General features: G+C 33.2%; 1 protein-coding gene and 1 long non-coding RNA gene across 18 annotated transcripts in view; one reads left to right on the forward strand and one right to left on the reverse strand.

The window, feature by feature from the left end:
• Positions 1-19,582, forward strand: part of LOC102622835 (BAG-associated GRAM protein 1) — a 70,171-nt gene that overhangs the window by 14,538 nt on the left and 36,051 nt on the right. The window lies entirely within an intron of this gene.
• On the reverse strand, positions 12,413-19,266 carry LOC102624777 (uncharacterized). Of its 14 annotated transcripts, none has more exons than XR_008053176.1 (9): positions 19,088-19,265; positions 16,318-18,786; positions 15,926-16,226; positions 15,750-15,837; positions 14,912-15,058; positions 14,712-14,777; positions 14,320-14,425; positions 13,366-14,183; positions 12,413-13,089 (listed from the first exon to the last, which is right to left on the reverse strand). It is a non-coding gene; the product is annotated as an uncharacterized LOC102624777 (long non-coding RNA). The 14 variants fall into 14 exon arrangements; XR_008053177.1 differs by having other exon boundaries at positions 14,912-15,078; XR_008053173.1 differs by having other exon boundaries at positions 14,912-15,078; positions 15,165-16,226; positions 19,088-19,266.

Below are 19,582 nucleotides of genomic sequence, written 5' to 3' on the forward strand. Positions count from 1 at the left end.
TAATAAAAAGGAAAAAGAAAAAACAGAATTTTTACTTTTTAAACTCGCCTTTACATTCACCATAATTTTGTTAAACTCTAATTATATTTTCCTCAAATCCTAATAAACTAGAGGTGTAATTTTTCTTGGAAACCACATATTTTTGTTAATTAGGCTCATGTGATTAGATTTAGGATAATAAAATTGGTGGTTACATCTTTGTTTGCGCTTAACAGTGGCCAACAATCAATGACAAGTAGTGTTGTTGAAAAACTTCTCTAAACAACTTCTATGCACTTCATCTCCTGTCGCCATCAAAAGTTGCAGCGAAATATTTATTTGAAAATACCAAAGAAATTGCCACTCATATAATTTCTTGACAACCAAACGAGGTATTTGATCGATGAAGAACCATGAAAACATCCTTATCGATTTCCCTTTGAAGCTTCTCATCCCGTCTTCATTTGAAAATACCAAAGAAATTGCTTTCAAAACCATGCCCCCTGCTTCAAAGATTTAGATCAAGCAAGTTCTAAAGTCATTGTATGGTCTCGAAATTGAGAAGGTAAGGACACTGAATATGCAGGGGAAGAAGGAAAAAAGAGAGGGCCTCTTGGTTGCTTGGCCAAATTACAAGAAAGCCTACATGACTCTGAAGAAGCCAATATCTTTGCCTTTGACATCCCTTTTTCAGAGCCTAAGGGATCTTGAATGAATGGAAATTTAAAGTATGTGACATTCCGTTGAAGAGATTGTCTTTACACATTTTAAGCAATAATCAGCAACATTGATCTTTTTCGAATTTTCTAAAAACTAGAGTATGACAACAGGAGTAATTAAAAAAAAAGAAGATAAATAGTGTTGTAGACGGCGATAAAGCGATTCTTATTTTTGCCATAAAGCAATTCTTTTTTATGTTGGTGATTACTGCAGAAGCAATGATAGATATTCTTTGTTTGTTGCCTCCATGAAGAATTTGTATAATTTACATCATGAATCAAAGGTTGAGACATTGTTTTTTTTTTTTTTTTATAATAGAAGGGTCAGACATTGTTGAATGGTGTAAAATATGATAAAAAAGGTTTAGTAGTTACTAATTGTGCTATAATAAATTTCTTTTTGAAAAAAAAAAAGAAGAAAGATGAATATGTGCTGTAACTATTTTTTTAGAATCATATTCATAAAGAAAATCTTCAGTATAATGGAAAAAAATAAATAAACATTTGTTAAGGGTTTATAAATCAATTTAATGGGTTTAATAAGTAAAAACGGTATTATTATAAAATAAAATGGGTTTAATGAGGGTATATTGGGTATTTAAGTAAGTTCATTGAGTAAAATTTAAAATTTTAAAATTTAAATGTGGGTTTATTTAGTAAATGGCTTTAGTGAGTAGTTTAGTAGGTTCAAATAGTCTCACCCCTTAAATTATTACTCTTAAATTTTACACATATACAATTAAAAAAATCAGGAAAAGAGTACGAAAATATCCTCAATTAAGTCATGTAACAAATCGAGTAATTGAACCACAACCAATTAAGTTTTCTAAATAATTCTTGACTTCTTTCATGTAAGTTGGGTAACGACTTGAGGATACTCAACCTCAATTGAACCACGATGACTAAATCCCTAGATTTTTTTTTTTACTTCTTTAATAAAGTCGGATAACGAGTGGAGTAAATTCGATCTTAATTGAACCATGATCAATTAAGTCTCCTGAAAAATTCTCAACTTCTTTAATGAGGTCAGAGTTGAGTATACTCAACTTCAGTTGAACCACGACCAATTAAGTCCCTGAAAAATTCTCGATTTCTTTCATGGAAGTCTAGTGATGAGTTGGGTATACTCGACCTCAACTGAATCATAACCAATTAAGTCCCCTAAATTTTTTTTGACTTCTTTCATAGAAGTTGGGTAATGAGTTGAGTATATTTGACTTCAATTGTACGATGACCAATTAAGTCCTCTAAAAAATTCGAACGTTTTCATGGAAGTCCGGTAATCCTAGACTTCATTTGTATCAATAAGTAATCATCTTCCTACTCAACTATATAGTCGACTTAATCAACTCTTTTCCTTCACTACTTGCTCAACTAAATACTCGATCTACCCAACTTCGTACTCGACTTCTTCCCGAAATCATTTTTCAATCATCCAAAACTTAAGTTGAATATTTTGGTCTTAAATCCTTATATTTTATGCAAGTGTGTGTGCTTGTTTGTGCAAGCACTAAAATGAATAATCTACTATTACAAACTCATAAATTTTAAGCAAATATACTTGTAATGAAATCAAATAAAATTCTAAGTACATAAAATGTTTAAAATTCAAACGTACCTTATCCACCACTTGATAATCCACTTGATAATGTGTTGGAGGTAAGAGATGAAATGATGAGAGGAGAGAAAACTGTGAGAGAGGAAGAATTGTGAGGTGTGAGAAAGTGTTTGAAATGGTGAGGTGAGGAAATGTAGATAGATAGTATTTTGTACTTTTTCCTCTTTCTTCGGGGCATATGTATGCAATGGGGTAGAAATTTGGTACTTAGGGGCAAATGGGGCTTGTTCAAATTAAAAACCCCTTCATAGCCAAGGTGGTATGGAGAAGTCAAACTTATATAGGGGATGGAATTGGAAAGCTAACATAATTTCTCATCAAACAATTATACGATAAAATAACCTTAACTTTCAAGTTATAATTGTAAGTGTTTAACAAATACTGTAGAGCTAGAACTCCTACATAGATGTGGTTCACTTGTTTCCTTTCCTCAATTATTTTTTGTTTTGTTAAATTTTTTATATAAATTTTAAGATAAAAATAGTTGTAAATTGTGCGATGTCAAGAGCAGATAAAATGAAAGTCATTATCTTTTTTGATTAAAAAGGAAACTGATGGTCTTGAATTTTGGATAATTTAGTTCTACTCAACTGTAGTGTAATTTACCTCAGTTAGTGTAGACAGAGATTATAATACGATTTGCAAAGAAGGGCAGAAAGGTGCAAAAAGGATAAGAGGACGGACAATTGGGCAGTTGACATCACCATAAATGGTAAATGAGTTTTTGATCACTCATAATCAATTATCCATTGAAGGGAATATTGCTGAGCAACAAACAGGAAACAAGGGATTTAGAGGCTGGTGACCAAATGTACTTGAGGTGAAGATTTTCTTTAATCCTAGCAGCAATTAGAGGGATTTAAACATCTAGAGATTTGTTCTATGAAGTGAGCTGAGTGAAGGAGAACATTAGATCTTACGTACATTTGGTATTTTGTCTAGTAGCTCTAGCTGTATCGTTTGTGTAAGTATTTAGTAAACTACTGGTAATTGTTGACGAGAAATTAAGGTGATATTATATATGCTATCATTGTTCGATGAAAAACTTATATTACTTTTTTTGTTTTATCAAAATTTATATCGCATAAATATAGTCGATGTTTATGTCATAATTAAAGCTCCTTATTCATGGAAGCCACAGCACCAAACAAACTAATATACACACTCTAAGGGAGCCTAAGTAACGTGCCCTAAAATATTAATTAGTCACCCCAAACACAATTAACCCATTTATAAATTCCAAGTCTAAAGTTGTTTGGTTTCTGTATTATATAATAGTTGGTATTAACAAAAAAGTATAGCCGAATTATTCAAATGGTAAGTGCAGCGGATCTCATAATCCAAAAATGAAATTATTGGTAAATAAATTGAAAATACTATAACTGAAATCATCACATTAAAAAATTAATGGTATTACCAACTCTTGAGAAAAAAATTCATTATTTTAACTTTCCAACCTTTCGTGATGAAATTTTCTTCTAATATGTTAAGAATGAAAATATTATCGAAGACTATTAGCAAGGTGAATAGTATAGCTGAATTATTCAAATGGTAACATCATTTTCTTTCTTTATGGAGTTAAGAATAGCCGCGGATGTTCGAACAAAATTCTATGCGCCTGAGCACCTGTGCACAAAAAGAACATAGGATTGTTGAAATTTGAAAACACACTCAAAAACGAGTATAAGAAAATTCAGCATCGATGTCTTTTATCATTACTTTCAAGTTTTGTTGAAGTTCATGGATAATTACAACGTAATTCATAAACTAACTAAAAAATTATTGGTAATAACTTGAATGAATAATTTAAAAATACTTTTATTGAAATCATCACACACACAAAAAAAAAAAATGAATAGGTTTACTAACTCTTGTAAAAAAATAATTATTGTCCCTTTCCAACTTTTTGTGATGAAGTTCTTCTAATATATATATATATATATGTATGTATGTATTATATTATATTAAGCATAGAAATATCGTTGAAGACTATTGGTGACAAAATTAGATGAAGTTTCTTATATATATATATATATATATAGGGTGGAAGTTGAAAACTGTGGTTAGGGGGGCCTTGTGCCCGCGTGTATATAGTAAAAGATTAAGATAAACTTTACTATAAATGGCAATGTATTAACATCATGAAAGACAAAATAATTCAAAGATATATATCTATAAATATGTTCATCTTTCAATAAGTTTATTCATCTTCAATAAAAGTAACCAATTAAACTAAACTTAAACTCGAACCTAAATAAAGATAATTTGTAACAGAATTATAATAAATGTGTAGGAACTTAGAGGTTCAATATTGTGTGTGATTGGACTATTTATCATCGGAGTTAGGATATAAAGAACTAAAAGTAGTTATATCATGATAATTTGGTAAATGCTAATTAGTTTAGGAATATTTTTTAATTTCTATTGTAATTTAGTAAAATATTTACCTATTAATTTTTTTCCTCAATTTTTTACCGGGACACAACCCACCTCGATTTCTCCTAAGTTTCACCCCTTTATATATGTATAGTAATTTTCTAATAGGAGATAAATTAAAAAAAAAAACATGAAAAACATACACTCCAATGCTCCATTGTAGTGTTTCATTTTGATTTTATAGTATATTAAAAAATTTATATTTTTTTATCTTTTAACTTGATTCTTATCATGTTAAAGTAAAGAATTCCTTATTAAAAATGGACTCATATAACCTAAGCATCTATCACTGTATGTTATTATTATTTAAAACATCTCCATCTTGTATCATTTCCCTCCGGATGTGACTAACAATTAGTTGGAACCTTAAAAAAAAAAAAAACGGTTATGACAGGAATAAAAAAAATAAAGAAAAATGATATGCAGTCTACTAGTGAACTCACCTCGACTACATTAAGATTTACATGACCGTAGGTTGAGATAGATGGGGTTTATTGGCAGGGGTGAGTAAGAGAGGCTCTGTGATAGAGACCGACATTGAAAATATTCCTGTCTTGCTTGCTTGAATATCACAAACTAGACTTGATCATTCAAGTGCCCCATTGTTTATTTTCTCATTTTCCATTACAAAGAAATGTCGACATGTCATTGGAGAGGCGATGCTAAAGGCGTCCGTTGAGAAACAGTTCAAAAAGTTGGCTTCCGAGGAATTCGCATTGAAAAACTGAAAGTTGTGGCTTGAAGAACCAGCTAGGCAGCCATTACAACTAAATTGGGAAACTAATTCCCAGTTGCTACACAAGTTTTACTGCATTGCATGATGTCTGAAATAACAGAGACCACTGCTAGACTGCATGAAAATTCAGGTGGGAAGTCTTATAAAGTCAGACAAAGGCTACCCAGAACCTATTTGGTGAGTAAGGCCAAATTGTATGGCAGGGGAACAGACCACGAGAATATTGTTGAATCGTTGTTGAGGGATGACATAAGTGTTTAAGTTTTGAAGATGAGTGACATGTCATTTCAGTTGAACGAGATTCCAGAACTGACAATTTGACAATATCGTACAAGACCATTAAATCTCACGTGACTAATGCACGCCTGTTTTAAGCTTAAACGGCATTGCTAGCAGTCGTTTAAGGAAGGCATTAAAGTGGTGCGTGAGGAGCTCGTGACAGGTTGGTTAAGGCTGTTGGATTTGGAGGGAAAATTCTGGATCTGTTACGCCTGCCCAACTGATATATATACAAGCTGGTTCTGGTGTAATCTTGTTGGATCAAGGTGAGAGTGATAAGGCAGCCATAGTGAGAGTTAAGCTTTGTGAGTGATCTCCGTATTGTGTATTATCATCTCTGTAACCTTGAAGCTTAATAAAGTTGCTCCTTGAGTTGTTTTCTCCAGTGGATGTAGGCACCCTCAAAGGTGCTGAACCACTTAAGTTCTTGTGTGTTCTTGTTTCTTTGGGCCGTGTTCTTTGATCTGATCGTAGTTCTTGGTTAGCTTAAGTTTGATTCTTGAGTCTTTGAGTCTGAGTTAGGTCTTGGGGTGTGATTAATCTAGTAATTAAAGGGTTAATTTCACAACAGATCTAAGAATGGATTCTCTGCTGTTCCCATTGTAGGGATGCCGGGGGTGGGCAAGACAACTCTTGCTCAGCATGTCTATTACGACGTTCGACGAACGTGCAAGATCATTTTGATCTGCAAGCGTGGCCTTGTGTCGCTGAAGATTTTGATATCTTAAAGGTAATGAAATCAGTCCTAGAGTCCATTGCTACTGATCAGCCTGTGGATGATAATGACTTGAATTTGCTCCAAGGGAAATTGAAGAAACAATTTTCCGGAAAGAAATTTTTGCTCGTTTTAGATGACCCGTGGAATGACAATTATAATCATTGGAGGACCTCAGCCGTCCATTTGAATCTTGTGCACTGGGCGGGTAGCAAGGTTGTTATCACTACTCGCAGTATGAATGTTGCAACAATGATGGCGACTACTTCAATTTATCCACTGGAATATCTGTCAGATGAAGATTATCTCTGTATACTTGCCGAAAAATCCCTAGGAACAATAGATTTCAGCAATCATCAATCCTTGATGGAAATTGGCAAGAAGCTGGTGATTAAATGCTACGGCTTACCTTTGTCAGCAAAAGCTATTGGTGGCCTATTAGGTGGCAAATATGACTTGAGTGACTGGGAAGATGTGCTCAATAGCGATATATGGAATTTATACTCAGACGACGGAGATGGCATTTTCCCATTGCCAGCCCTTAGATTATGCTATCATTATCTTACTCCATGTTTGAAGAAATGCTTTGTATCTTGCTCACGTCTCCCTATGGATTATGAATTTGATGAAGAGGAGCTTGTTTCATGATAGATGGCTGAAGTTTTTTTGGCTCATGATGAGAGTAATATGTAAATGGAAGATTCAGGTGGTGAGGTTTTCAAGGAGCTACATTCAAGGTCGCTTCATCAACAATGAAGCAACGATACATCACGGTTTGTGATGCATGGCCTCATCTACGATCTTGCTCTTTGAGCTGCTAAAGGACTGTTGGGGGCAATTACGACACAGCACAATGATACGGAACCCAGTCTCAGAAAGAAGCTCCCAGCACATAGATATCAGAGAAGATAATAACATTGAGGATCACAAGGCACATGAAAGAAGAAATTGGACGGTCAGTCTTGTAATGAAGCTCCTGTACAAATTATAGATTTAGAATTTTCCATAGCTTCCTTTTTTCTCCAGTCTCCTTTTGTATTTTACTCGCACAAATTGGTGACTTTTAACTCCTATATTTTCAGAGATCGAAATCTGAGTGATCAGCTAAATAAAGATGTTTGAAATGAAAACGACTGAGTCAAACAATTGGTCTACTGTCGCTGTAGCACTGGCCTTCTAGGTGAATGTACGTGCAGCGTTGAACCGAATACAATGAGACAACTGACTAAAGAAGCAATCTAGTAACAATCTACGATCAGTTGAAAGCAATTAATCAATCAGCAAAATTAAGAAAATAGCTGATCAAGATCAATACCAGAAAATTACCTGAATCGGTAGGTTTGCCTAAATCCGTGAAGAGAAGTAGCCTCTAGAAAGCTTAATTGACGATGGTGATGACACAATATTTACCCAACTCACTACAAAAGAGAATGTACCACTTAAGACTCTTTCTAATTCTTACTCTATCAAAAGAAAATCATATGTAGAATGGACAATAGTCACCAGCCTTATAAATACACTCTTTGTTTCCATAATTTTGAACCTCTTAGTCTTCTACTCTGTTTTGTATTAACCGCAGTAATTCGTGCATTAATTATGAGGTTGCTCTATAATCTTAATCAATAAACCACTGACTTGGCAACAAAGATTGATACAGGCAGCAAATGAAATGAAACTTCAAGTTCACCGACTTGTTTATAGTAAAAAAAATTGCAGTCATGACAACGAAACGGTCATTATAATTAATGTGCTTTTGCTGGATCTTATGTGCTAATCAGATAGGCCTAAAAATTATGATGGACATTGTTGGCCAAGTATCATGATATCCGGACCGTACAATCCCAAGTAAAATCAAGTCAGGTGATTCAAATCATTTGTGGTGATGTGAGAGCAAAGAGACTGTTAGTCATTACATAATCCATTAACAGTACCAGTTATTAATGATTGATCAGCTAAATTTTTTTCTCAAGTTTGCGTAGTATCTTTTATGCTTCCTTTATGCAAATTAAAAAATTTGCTGCGATTAGCAAGTACTTTTCACAACTTGCATGATACTCGGATGGAATAAAGTGCTCTTTTCCGGAAGCACTTGTCATGGCATTGAGATATCAAATCGATTAATGGACTTGATTGCAATTGATATCAAATCCATTTTCGTTTTCCTAAATTAAAGAAATATGTATAGGCGGAGATATCTTCAGTTAAAAGTACCCACCAAACAAAAAATTGTTTAATTTAGAAGGATTTGATAGTAATCGAATTCGTACTTGTTGGCCATTATCAATTTAATCTCTTCAGTGATGTTATTTTCGGTTATTTCGAAGTTGTAATATTTAATTAAACTAGTAATAATATACTGCATTAGTTTGTACTATATTGTTCTTACGAAAATATCTGTAGCTATATCATTTATCTCATTTTTAAGTGTGTCGGTGTGTGTTTATAATTTGTCAAGATGAAAAAAATCCCATTAGATGATAAATATGCATTATATATATATAGTGCGAATGTCCTCATTTTTTTTTATGTGAACAAGCTTTTAAACCCCGCAGTTTAAGAGAGTTAATTTTATATTCTCTTAAGTCACATAACTTTATAGTTCATTAAAAAACTAACTCTCTTAAACCGTACAGTTTAAAAGCATGCCTGCATTACCCACACCTAAGAGTGATTATACATTGAAATACAAGTTATGCAACCCAAGAGGGGGGTGAATTAAGTTTTTAAAACTTAAGCTAAGCAAACCACACAACAATTCAATCTAATGTCTTAATAAATTCGAAAATAATAAGTTCAATAAAACACAATAATAAATGAGTAAGGAAAGAGAAAACAAACACAATGATTTTTACGTGGTTCGGCAATCCTTGCTTACGTCCACGCCTCCAAGCAACTCAAGCTTGAGGATTTCACTATCCAAACCTTCTAAGACTTCAAAAGCTTACAATTGACTTCCAAGGTGTCAATGAACCTTTACAACAAAGAGATTATCTCACAATCTCTTCACTCAAGTGTCTCACACACTTAAACACTCATAATTAAGATGAGGAAATGAACATTACAACAAAAACTCTCTTTAAGAGTAGATATACAAATTGAAGAACAAAGATGATTCAATGTTTTATGATTTGCGAAAATGAGAGCTCAATATATGTTGTGTGCTTTTTGTTTTTGCTTCCTTAGATTACCAAAATTGAATTGGATTTGAGTTTATATAGTTTGAGCTCAAAAACTAGCCGTTATGCACATTTTGGTGGTAACCGGCTTACCGTTTATGGAATCTGGTTAGCTGCTTTTATGTTACCGCTACAACAAAAATTTGAATTTCAGAGCATCCGGCATGCCGCTTTTCATATCTGGATAGCTGCTTTCAAAATTCGGATAGCCGCTTTCAAAATCCGGATAGCCATTTATGTTCCAGAAGCTTACTGCCCAAAATTCGGTCTTCCGCTTGTAAAATCCAGTTAGCCGCTTACTACAGTAACTGCTACAGTGAACTATTTTCTAAAATTATAGTTTTATCCCAAAATATTTCATAACTGTACTATGGCCCAAAACGTTATAAATTTTGCAAATAGGTCCAATTTCAGAATCTCTAAATAATGCTCGTTGTTCCCAAAACTTTATGAAATTATGATATGATGCAAAATACTATGAAACTTTTTAAATAAGTCATTCTCCAAAATACGGATCCCAAAAACATACACTCACCTCACCATGTATACAAGTTGCAAATGACACCCCATATTTCTAAGGTGAGGTGAGCGCTGCTCTCCCCCATTTTCCCTAAAACTGGGCCCTACTAAGCATGTTGCATGCAAGCACATCTCCGCTTCCCCAAGGATAAGGCAACCACTACCCCACTAGCCTAGAAGCAATGAAGTGAAGAGTAACCGCCACTACTCACTTCCCTTGATGAGAACCTTAACTGCCCACTTAGCTTGTCTCCACTTTTTGTACTCTAAGGCCATGTTCTCCCACTAGTTGCACCAACAACTACCCATTCATGCTAGTTTTTAGGACCCACTTCTAGTGAATTACCAACCAACATGCTCCCCATTTGACTGCCAATGCTCGAACACAGGCCGCGTACGTAATACAAATGCGTCGTACATTCGCATAGTTTGGCCCTTGTGCACGCCCCCATTTGTTGCATGGTTGCGCGCGCCCCTGTACACATTTGTGCTACTGCCTTGTGCCATCCTGCATTCTACCCACTTAGCCTGTGTGCCCTATACACCCTGCACACTTGCGACATGTTAGGTGCATTGTTCGCTCACGCCCTTACGCATGCTGTCTCGCGCTCTTTGCCCTTGTTCCACAACGTACGCTTGCTCCTAGCCCGCGCGCCACTCTTGCCTTACTTTTGTGCTTGCCCACAAGCATGCCTATTGTTGGGAAATAGATTACCACAAGCAGTTGAAATTAAGTGGAACAAACTCTTTCCCTCTTTGTGTGATTAAAATAGGATGTGTGCTACAAATAAATATGTAGAAAAATAAATCAATAAATCCAAAGCAAAACCAACCACAAGAGACACCGATTTTTACGTGAAAAACCAAATTGGGAAAAACTATGGGATCGTAGTCCGATATAAACTTTCACTATATCAATGGAATTACAACACAAATTCTTCTCCATATAACACTAGAGGCTAACAATATTAAAATTCTCAACAATCTTGGCTTACAATAATAGATCTAAAATCTATTTTCTCCAATAAGTGGGTATATCAAATAACAACTATAGAGAGAATAAAATACAGATCAACACCAGTAGAAATGTAGAGGGTGATGTCAAGAACTTACCCTCCAAATTTGGGATAAATCGGAGCTAAAATCACTTTCCGATCGATGAATCAAATATTAAAACCCTCAAAGGAAACTTTCTCTCTCGCAATGTCTTTTCTCTTCGTGAAATGGCTACATCTCTCACGATTCTTCACTTATTTCCTTGTTAATTTCATCAAAGTCCAAAAGTTTATAATAATTACACATCAAGTAAATTATTTTGGATTTTAGGAATTTTGGTCCACCGAAGTGAGATGGACCTTACAAATCTCCCCCTCCATCTCATCTGAGGGGTACCACCAAGCCCGCTCTCTGCTTACAACTTTTCAACTTCTCCTTGGGCAATGACTTTGTCATCATATCTGATGCATTCTTCGTTGTGTGAGTTTTCTCAAACTACAACTGCTTCTACTCAAGCACATCTCGTATCCAATGATACCTCACATCAATATGCTTCGACTTCGAATGATATATTGAATTCTTCGCGAACTGGATAGCACTTTGACTATCACAATACACAATGTAGATGTCTTATTTAACACCTAGCTCTCACCACAACAAAAATGGCTTTCTGCAACAAAAAGATTTTGTTGCCTAAAGTGCCAATTTTGTTGCCATAGGCTATTGCTACAAAAACAAGCTTGTCAGCCAAGTCATCGGCCTAGCATTGTCGCCCTCTATGTTTGACAACATATCAGAACATTTCTCGCCCCAGACTTCCTTTCGTAACAAAATAGATTTGTTGTAAAGGAGTCTCCAACTTGTTTAAAAATTTACGCTAAACTGTTTTACGCAACAAAATTATTTTGTTTCTAAAGAGTTATTTACTACAAAACTATTTTGCTGCTAAGAAATAAAGTACACTTCATAAAAGTACATACCAACAAAGGTGTTTGTTTGCTAAGATCATTTTAGGCAACAAAACTGCTTTGTTTCTTTATGTTGAGCATTTTACAAATTTACAATAAATATTTAAATATTTTTATAAACAAATCAATTTTTTCATTAAAAAATACTACAATTTTTTGTTTAATAATATCATGGTATAAAAGGAAACAAACCAAGTTTGGTGGGAAAATACCAATTTTTTTCCCTAGCGTGACAATAATAAACTAGAAATATATGTTGAGAAATCTAACAAAAAAAATCATTAATGCCATTGAATTAATTTAAAAGTTAAAGGCCCATTCAATATCCAAGCTATATATATATATATAGCTGACTTTAAGAATCACATATGATCTTCAAATACAAAAGTGAATTGTCATCTGTCCCAAAAATCTAATGAGCAAAATATTTGAACGATCTCTAATAATAACTACTCCAAACTCCAAATACTTAAAGATATGACATGCACCAGCAATAACCGAAAAGATCAACTGATGACTAATTCAAAAAACTAACAAGTTCAAGATACTCTAAGGACATCATTGAAATGAGTAATCATTGAGTAGCTGAATTTGTAAAGCGAAAAGATGTTCCTTGAGAAGAAAAAAATTGCTGCATCATACTCTAAAATTGGGACAATTTGGACTCCAATTGATCAATAGTATTCTTTTGCTCTTTAAGCTCAACATCTTGTGAATCCAATCTACTTTTTTGTGAAGATATAATACCATACAATCTGTCAGCCTCAGAAGTATCAATACCACGGGTTGGAGTTGGGTGTGGTCTGTTGCCAAGTCCTCGAAAATAGCCTGATTTCTTTCCAAGTACTTCACTACATATTTCCCTTTGAGTTAGTGGTTCTGCTTCTTCAGGATTAGTTTGTTGTTGTTGTTGTAGCTCTACCATTTGACCTTATACATAAAGCTTCGCTAGTAAAGGAAGGAAGAAAAAAAAGAATTTTATTAATTAAACAATTGAAATTTAATCCACTGGTCATGGAATTAAATTGTATTAAGGCATAAATTTAAAAAAAAAACTTGTTGTTATACTTATAAATCTTATCATTTGATATTTCAAATAATAATGTTAATTGAAGCATGAAAGAAAAATTAAGAAAAAAACTCAATGAGTAAATTTTCATCAATATTATGTAAGTGATAAGAAATAATAAAATTAAAGATTTTATTTCCAATAAAGCATCTTACATGCTTTGAGTGGGTCACCTCATTCACCCAACCTTTTGTCTTATTGAAATGAGTGACACAGAATAATTCTATTTCTCCATCAACCATGTCATCCTCAAGATAATTAACAAAAGGTCTTGATCCCCCACAATGGACTTATGGGAGCTTAGCACGATTAGCTTTATTTTTGGTAGATTGAGTCTACATTAAAAAAAAAACAGTAGAAAATAAGATACATATACAAGTATATTGACAACTAGTTGGACATCTAAAGTTTATAATATAAATATCATTGGATCTGTAAACTTGTGGAATTGTAAATGTTATGACAAAGCCAATCCCAATCATTTAGACATATGCCTGGATATGGATGCTTAAGTGCCTCTTCAAAGGATGGATAATCCAAGTAATGATCATACATCCAATGTCTCATATCACGATATCTCCCACCCATAATGTTATTCACACATCAACGAACATGTGGCAAGTTCAAATCAATCTTAAACTTTGACTGAATTTAGAAAAAAAAAATCTTAGTTTATAATTTAAAAAAATAGTACATGAAGAATATTAAGAACCATAAGTACTTACTAATAGTCAATCAAACAAAACTTGCCTCTCTGATTCTGGAATCTTGCTCCATTACTCGTGCTGAAGATGTGCAAACCTTCTAACCAAATAGCCACACTCACTTGACAACATGGAAGAGTACTTATGACCTACTGGCCTATTAGTCTCGGGAGAGATATATAGCTTTATTTTTCCAGATAATTGCACAATGTCATCCATTTTTTTCCCATATGAGGGGCCACGCGTTCTTTTCTTTATTGGCTGAATATCTATTTTATATACATGTGTGTGTGTGTGTGTGTGTAAAGCATGTATTAGTATAAGAAACAAAATATTGTATATTCTATTAAAAAAATCCTACCAATTAAACTCTTTAAATACCAGATTCTAGAGTTGTAACACCACCTTGCACAAACTCTTGGCTAGGTATAACAAGCTGAGATGGGGGAATCGTAGATGTGACAACAGTTTCTGCCCTTACACGTTTGGTAACTCTATGTCCAGGACCCATCTAGTTATTATTAAAAATATACATTAGAGTTTATTAATAGCCAATATAAAAATGAATCAAGATAACTATAATTTTGTCAAAAAAATTATAACATGAAAGATTTTTTAATAAAATTTTCATATTCAATCAATAATAACCACTTTACTTGTATTCTTCAGAATATCTCACAGGCACTTATAAAAATTTTAACCATTAATTCACATTTTTAAACAAGAACTAACTAAAACTAAACAAGAGAGTATAACACGAACAAAACAAAAAAGATAAAAATAAGTTAAAAGACAACCATGCATGAAGGAGTGAAAGGCGACAAGTCAATTTGATTGCTCAAGAATTCCTTAAGAATACTTAGCTGCATGAAAGAAAGATATCAGAGTTAGAATATAAAAGTTAGTAAACCAATAAATTAATTTCATATAAAATAATAATACAAGAAAACTTATATATATATATATATAATACAACAAAAAAAACATGAATGCTTACATTTGAAGCTTGTAATAAAGCATTACACATGTGATTACATGTCAATATCGCTATCATCATAATCCTTATTTAACTCTTCTTCACTGCTGGAGAAATATTCCTCCATTGTTTCATCTTCATCTTCTTCTTCAACAAGTTTGAAATTATCTGCATCATTATCTCTTGCCCTTTCAACATACACATGTGATGAAATTACTTGTGGATCAACATTATTTATATTATACAATTGTGCATTAGTGTGTTCAAGTTGTACCGAGAGAACAAAGTCAGATGACTCATTTTGCTGATACACTTGTTTATTTGCACTCCAACTTCCATTTTCATTTTCATTTAAGCTTTCTTTCTCTTGAACATCCCACAAACCCCTATGCTGCACCTTTTCTACAACCTTCCAGCCTACTCCTAACTTTGATTGATAGAAGTAAGGTGGTAATCACGATTAATTCTTTTTTTTCCTAAGATTAGTGTCAAACCAATCACACTTAAATAGAATTACTCGATATCCAAGAAGATATATTAATTCTATAACATTACTGAGTACACCATAAAAGTCAATTTCTTCATTATCATGCTCCCTTGGCACCATTACTCCACTATTTTGAGTAGTACGATGCTCATCTCGACTTGTGACAAGAAATCGCACTCTATTTACAATACAACCAGAATAGCTAAAAACTATAACATCTGGTCCACAAGTTAAAGCATATAGTTCATCATTTATTGTTAAAGATCCCTCATCTCGTAATTGTCTCATCTATAAAGCATAAATTAATTTATTACAAGCTTGTTATAATGGAGTTAAAAAAAACTAATTAATTTGACAACTATAATTACTTACATGTGCTGCAAGCCACTTAGGAAAAAGTAATTGTTGTCTTTTATTTAAATTAGCACCACTTTCTCTTTGTAATAGCCGTTTGTGCTCACTATAATTTGAACAAATATATTATGATATGTTATATATAAATATATTTATATAAATTAAATAAAATGACTAATATATTTTATGCTTACTCTAGGTATTCTTGGACTTCATCATAGTTGTTCAAAACATACCAATGTGCAATGTTGATCTCTCGTTGTGATAACTCAATTTGAGCTTTACCAAAAGGTCGAACATTCTGAGAGAAGACTGAAAGTCCTCTACTCTTTGTCCACCATCATCATTCTGCTCAACACGATTAAATTTGGTTTCAATAGAATCTAAATATAATGAAAAAAAAGACAACGATTCATTTATGATATAGGCCTCGGCAATCGATCCTTCAGGTCGAGCTTTATTCTTTACATAGCTCTGATATCGGCCTAAAGCGCCCTGTTCAACAACAAATGATTAAATTTAAAAAAGTGACTTGTGAATGTAATGTAAATATAATAAAAATATTATAATCAAATAATGTGATTACCTTTCAATTGGGTACATCTATCTTAATGCAACAGGACCGACATATTTTGCTTCACGTGGTAAGTGCACAGCCAAATGCATCATTATGTCAAAGAATGCAGGTGAGAAAATTTGCTTAAGCTTGCAAAGTATCAATACAATCCCCTCTAATTTATCTAACTCACTCTTATATAATGTTTTTTAATACAGTTGTCTAAAAAAGTTACAAAGTTCAATAATGACTGAGCAAATATCTTTATGTAAATATAAACGTATTCCAATTGGAAGGATTTATTGTAACAAAACATGACAATCATGGCTTTTTAAACCTAATACTTTTGCATCCTTGATGTTGACACAATTGGATATATTTGCAGCATAACCATCCGGAAACTTCACTAACTTCCAAAATTGACAAAATTCTCTTCTTTCATTTAAAGTCAGTGTGTATGAAGCATGAGGTTTTAAAAGTTTGTTTCCTTCTAGTTTTAGATGCAACTCTTTCCTTATGTTCAAATCCTCTAAGTCAAGCCTTGCTTTAACAATATCTTTAGTTTTCCCCTCAATATTCAATAAGGTTCCAACTAAAATATCACATTTATTTTTCTCAATATGCATAACATCCAAAAATGTCTTATTTTCAACTTGGACCAATACTCCAACTCATAAAATATGCTCTTCTTTGTCCAATTTAAATCATTTGTACTACGTTTCCGCTTTCTATCTTTGATATTTTCATTTTTTTCAGGCCTAGCTTCATTTATCTTCTCTAATTGCCTTAGAATGTCATCTCCTGAATACTCCGTAGGTGCTGGATCAAATTCAAAATCACCATCATGTTCTCTATTAGCTCTCCATGAATGACCATACGACAAATATCGACGATGACCCATGTAACATATCTTACTATTCAACTTTCGCAAAGATGTTTCTATATTACAAACCAGGCAAGCCTTATAACCTTTAGTGCTCCATCCAGATAAATTTCCATGTGCAGGAAAATCATTAATAGTCCACATTACTGTAGCATGCATACGAAATGTTTGTCCAGTGGGCACATCAAAGGTTTCAACACTATGATTCCACAACTCTTTTAATTCATCTGTTAATGGCCTTATGTAAACATCAATATCCTTACCTGGTGTTTTTGGTCCTGGGATGAGTAGCGACATCATCATGAATGGATCTTTCATGCATTTCCATGGTGGTAAATTATATGGCACAAGTACGACTGGCCACATACTATAAGAATTATGCATGTCACTAAAAGGATTGAAGCCATTTGTTGCAAGATCCATCCTGACATTACGAGGCTCTTGTGCGAACCAAGGATATAACCTATTAAATTCTTTCCATGCTTCCCCATCAGCAGGATTTCTTAAAATACCTTCCACAACAACTCTCTTCTCGTGGTGCCACCTCATATCTCTTGCTGTATGCCGAGATATAAATAATCTTTGTAACCTTGGTTTTAAAGGGAAATAACGTAACACTTTTTGCGGTACTTTCTTTTTACTGCCTTCAAACTTATACCTCGGTTCCCCACAATGTAGACACTTTTCTAATGCCTCATATTCTTTCCAAAATAAGCACAATCATACTTACATGCATGTACGACTTCATACCCTAAGCCTAAGTCCTTTAGCATTTTTTTTTTGCATCATAAGTAGTACTTGGTAGTATTGTGCCTTCTGGGAATGCCTCTTTCAACAATTGGAGAATCATATCTATTGCTTTGTTGCTCAATCTACTAAGAACTTTTATATGCATTAACTTGACAATAAAACTCAAAGTAGATATCTTGGAACTAGGAAACAAACTTTTCCCAGCCTTTTCTAACAATCCTGCACACATTCTAAATTCTCTATTATCATCATGTGTTAGGTCAATATTCTCTTCAATATTTGTCTCCGAAGTGAATGCATCCATTAACGTTGGCTCACACATATCATGAATTAAATTATACATTTCATCATCATCCTCTTCATTGTCAAATGTAAAGTCACTCCTGCTACTGGGCATAGATCCTGCATTCATTTGATTATTGTCCACAAACTCAGGTTCTTCACCATGAAAAACCCATTTTGTATAGCTTTCTGCAATGCCATATCTTTTTAAGTGGGCTTTGACAATATGCAATGACTTCAAGAATGCATTTTGACATTTTTTACATGGACAACAAACAAGATTATTCTCATTTACACATTGCTCAGCAACCTTCATAAAAGACTTGATACCATCTAAGTATTCTTTACATAATTTATTTCGCAAACGCATCCAACTCCTATCCATTGTTCACTGCTAGGTACTATAAATTAATATATGTAGGGAACAAAAGCAAGACAAAAACAAAAGAATTTTACATAATAATGTGGACAAATCTTTTAAAAAAATGAATTGTTCCTGAAAGCTGAAGGTAATAAATAGAATTCAATTGATTCTTCAAGTTTTTGTTCTCAGCAAAGACGGAACTCCCAAACAATTAAGTCGCCTATGAAATAGAGTTAAAAATTCAAAAAAATATTGAGAGAAGATTGAGAAAGAATATAACCCGCAAGTTTTATTTTATTATTGCAGTATATAATAATTCTTTAGATGAATTAACAGCAAATAGAGATCAAAATATCCATTATATTTAATTTAACAAATTAAAAATTGAAACAAAGACCCACTTAATAAATAATTAAAGCAAAACCCACTAAACAAAGTCAAACTCAGCAGGCCAATATATAAAATAATACTAAATTTACTTGAAGAAATCAAGTGGGGAAGAAACAATTATTTACAAATACCTCGAAATAGAACTTTTCTTGAGCGGTGCCTTCCAAGTACAACTCTTTAGTAGTTTAAAGCTTGGGCAGAGAGAAGAACTCCATGGCTGGGCAAAAGAAAGAAGCGAGTGTAAAGTGGAAATATTCTAGAAGCAATATTTTTAATTAAGAAAAATTGGAGATGGAAACTTTACTTCCGTTGGCGCGCGGTTCATTAAATAAAGCACGTGGAAATAAAAAGCCTCCCACAAAGTCATGTTGGCTTTTATATTATCTTTATATTTTTATTTATTAATTTTAGCCTACGTGTTATTTTAGTAATTTTTTAATTTATAGAAATCTCCCCAATCTTTATATATAGCTGGTTAGGTGTTGTGTTCAATGAATATTCAATAATACACTTTCAACTTGTTAATTGATTTTTTTTCTTAATATTAGTTTTAGTACTTTCCAATAATAATTTATTGAAGATCTTTTTTATCCACTAATAAATTATACTTACTAGTAAAATTGAAT

Source organism: Citrus sinensis, chromosome 3 (assembly GCF_022201045.2).
Source record: "Citrus sinensis cultivar Valencia sweet orange chromosome 3, DVS_A1.0, whole genome shotgun sequence".
NCBI classification, from domain to species: domain Eukaryota; kingdom Viridiplantae; phylum Streptophyta; class Magnoliopsida; order Sapindales; family Rutaceae; genus Citrus; species Citrus sinensis.